Source organism: Anopheles darlingi, chromosome 2 (genome assembly GCF_943734745.1).
Source record: "Anopheles darlingi chromosome 2, idAnoDarlMG_H_01, whole genome shotgun sequence".
NCBI classification, from domain to species: domain Eukaryota; kingdom Metazoa; phylum Arthropoda; class Insecta; order Diptera; family Culicidae; genus Anopheles; species Anopheles darlingi.
The window spans coordinates 17,039,592-17,043,365 of record NC_064874.1 but is presented as its reverse complement, the minus strand read 5'-3'; the positions used below and the strand labels follow the sequence as shown (position 1 = coordinate 17,043,365).

Sequence of the window (3,774 nt, the reverse complement as noted above, 5' to 3'; positions counted from 1 at the left end):
GCCTATAATGGTGTCTCTAACATTGGAAATTTACCGCATACAAGTGACACATAATAGTGTCCGCCAAAGTGTCCATCAGCATAAAAACGAAAGGTTTATGGCATTCGCAAAATGAATTAATGTCTCAGTTTTGGAAAAAAAAGCAAAGCAAAAATCAAATATTCAAAAGGGATTAGGGACGCACATCTACATACCGCTATCAGCAGCATACCAAGTGACCGCTCTAGTTGCTTACGCTGATCGCTTCCTAATGCATATCGTTATTTGCAAATGGATTTGCGGCATAAAATTGAACGATTTATGGTAATTTCTTAACCCGAGTGTCTTTCGGGTTAATTGTTTTAAAGCTATAAAATGGGGGCATTTTAAGAATACTTTGAAACAATCTTTCCAAACAACCGGGCGCCTTTGTGTGCATTCTTCGTCACGACTCGTGAAGCCAATTAATTGGCGTTGACGATAATGAATGTAAATAAATTAGAGGCTCACGTCTCGCACACGAACATTATGACCGTGCACGCATACCGCACGGTCGGTTCTCCATTTTGATAACAGAAATTGCTGCTTAGAAGCAATGTATTGCTTAATCCGCGTGCTCGTGCTCGTGGGAAACGAAAGTTCATTCATTTCGTTAAGATTCTTGGGAGAAAAGTAATAAAACTTGCACGAATTATTAGACACTCCAAAGTGATCATTTATGAACTGGCTTAATGATGGTTTCATGTAGCCTCATGTCCGAGCAGAAGAAGTGCCGGCACTGATGCTGCTGCTGCTGCTGCTGCTGCTTGCGGTGCCAGCAAACTCATCAATGAACTCGTATATATCGAGCGTTGCCAGTTCATCGTATTTCCGTTTTCGTACTCTCGGAAATATCAACAAGATTGGGAAGACCCGATCCGGTTATGCTTCTTTTGGTGCAGCAAAGAGGAGGATAACCGAATCCTATGCACACCATTCTCTTCAGCAACGAATCCCTCTCGGGTTTCGTTAGTCTTCTCTCGATGCTGCGTCTCTCAGTAAACCAGCTCATTGACTACTCTACACCGTTTGTTAGTGTTAGTTTTATAGCAAGTTTTTAGTAGAAGCGTTCGATGCGACTCCTATGGTTCGAATTCCCAACCAAAGAGGTTCGTTCGTTCGTGCCGCGGAGAAGCATAAACCGACCGAGAGAGGGAGAGCATACCGAGCATAGAGCATGCTACGAGAGATGAGAAACATCGGAAAACATGCTGCTGTGCGTGAGACTTCGACTCCGAGCAGCATATTTTTGAAACAGATTTCGAACACGAGAGAGCACCAAGAAATGCGGTGATCCGAGCAGAGAGCGAGAGAGAGAGAGCGAGAGAGAACCGCAGAACCGAGCCGATGTACGCTAGAAGTGGCGCATCCATCGCATCGGCCGCAACGCATGCTGGCTAGTAATTCGGGAACACTTTCCGGCTCTGGTGCCTCGCGGTGCGGTGTGACTCCAGCAGGTAGCACGCAGCTAACGCAGCAAACGTAGCAGCGCAGCGGCGAGTGTCACGCAAACTTCTCGTAAAAACGGAGCTCTCGCGACTCGATCGCGTGTCCGTATTCGCGTCCGTTCCGTGCGTGCGTGCGTGCGTGTGTGTTCTTGTGCTGATGCTACTAGCAAGTTGGCAAAACATAATTCCACAAATCGTCCTCGGGTGGTGCGTAATGTGAAATAAGGTAATGGTGTGTATGATCTGCGGTGGTTGCGTAAACATAAATGTAACGATGGAATGTATACGGGCATCGAAGGATTAACCGAAAAGGATTAACCAAGGCGATTCCGGTGAAGGCAGATTCAGAGAGGAACAGAGTAACCGATCAAGGATACGCGTAATCGGGCGAATTCATGAAATAAATTGAATTCCGCCATGGTAAGTTCGGTCCAGGATTGTGAACCACAGGATACTACTCGCCACAAAGCACTGGGATTTGGTGCTCGAGCTTGAGGACGTAGAGTGCCTTGTTTCGGCGATAAAAATAAGGAATACAATATCGAGTGAATGTTGGAACGAGCATTGTAGCCTAAAGTGGATCCACCATTTCAACCGCTCTTCGGCATCGTGTACCGAGTGTAATGAATTGTGCAACTGACGTAATTTACGTCAACGACGGCAAGAACCGAAGAACCTGATCAACCGGTGTGGCGACTTGGTTGGTTCTCGTTTCTGTTCCGTTCTGTTGTGTTCCGTTCGTTCTACGCAGAAGGTGCTCGTTACGCGCCACGTTATCCACTCGTCAGGAATGGTCTGGGACGAGATCGAGAGGATGATTTCTCCGGTGCTTCAGCGTCCATCATTATGCTACTGTACGCGCCAGACCATCATAAGTGTTACACGCTACATTCCATTCCCGCGTTTTCATGGAGGAAATTTTGGAAAGCAAGTGGAATATGCGGAGTTGAGATGATAATGCGAAGTGTCGAGTGTGGAGATGCAAGAGAAAAAAGGAATCTCCCCCACTCCTGCCTCTCTGCACTGCTCCGTGAAGGTTCTGGATTGGATCGCTCATCGTCGAACCGTTCGTAACGTGTTCCGGTTGATTGATTAATTTTTCATCGTGTACCAGGTGAAAACTGGTAGCAACTCCCTTCCCGTTGTATGGTCGAGTAAACGATTTCCACCGGATTACGTTCCCTCCATTGCGCAACGGTTTGCAAATGAACAACATAGTTGAAGGATGATCAACCTGGTAGCCAAAGAACGTGCAGTGAAAGGGGGAATGTCCCGATCAGAACGGTAAAGTGGGTTTTGGTGAATTGAAGAGCCAGTGTCATGCTCATTAACCGCGTAAAAAGAGTGAAACAATGGTCGAAATTTGGTCGAAAACAGAGTCGTGAATTCAATGCTCAACGTTCAATTGAAGAATATTCTGTTTGGTGCAACAGCAAAGGCTATGGGGTAAGCGGTGCATTTATACCCCCTGGAAGTTCATTATCATCGCTGCAACCGCGCCTCCCCCCCTCCCTAATGAATATACCGGCTACAGCTGATGCACAGTATCAGCAGCGTGATGATACAGAGCATCGCTGGAGTGTAAAATGATAAATTAGTGAAGCGATGTCCTCCTTTCCGTCCTTCTCCCTGGGAGGCCTACATCTGGTGTGATTCTCACGTGCCGCTAGCCTTCAGCTCAGTTCGTCCTGCGGGGTATTATCATTAACATCAACATAAATGCAACATATTTTAATATCCCTCGTGCTTTGGTGATCACAATTTTTCCCATTTTTTATTGCCCCGGAGGACCCACCACACGCCGGGCGGTGCTGTGCTGGGTGAACTAATGGATTGCATAAACACACACATGGCGAAAGACACAGATCATGCTGCAAAAATAAAATTAAAAAGAAGAGGCTAATAAATAACACCACGCAGGTAAACAATGTTTAACAGTTGAGGGAGAACACCCGCAAGTGCATATATTTGAATATCGCATCCGTGCAGGCTAGCATAAGTTATGCAAATTTATGGGCATTTTCAAATGGCATTCCGGGAGTGCCAGGATTCGTGGATCTGTGGGCTGCACTGGTGAGCGATAAACTTTATCCTGGCCGTTTTAGTGACTGTTAATTGAAAATGAAATTATTTTCCAAACCTTAATTACTGTACGATGGATGGATGAGGCTAATGGCAATTTTGGGTTCGGAGAGTTAGATCGAATAAACCCTTCATTAGGATCGATTAGCTCCGTTAATGGGAAACACAATCAATGACAAAGAGCCGATAATATCAGTTCAAAATTGATTCGAAATTGATACCTTCT

General features: G+C 45.8%; 1 protein-coding gene across 1 annotated transcript in view; it reads left to right on the top strand.

Moving 5' to 3' along the window:
• The first annotated feature begins 1,443 nt into the window (after positions 1-1,443).
• The window catches only part of LOC125948119 (nephrin), an 88,343-nt gene continuing 86,012 nt past the window's right edge, over positions 1,444-3,774 (top strand). Inside the window, exon 1 of the mRNA XM_049673883.1 lies at positions 1,444-1,692. The gene's annotated coding sequence lies outside the window, so the exon portion shown is untranslated. The remainder of the gene's footprint in view (positions 1,693-3,774) is intronic.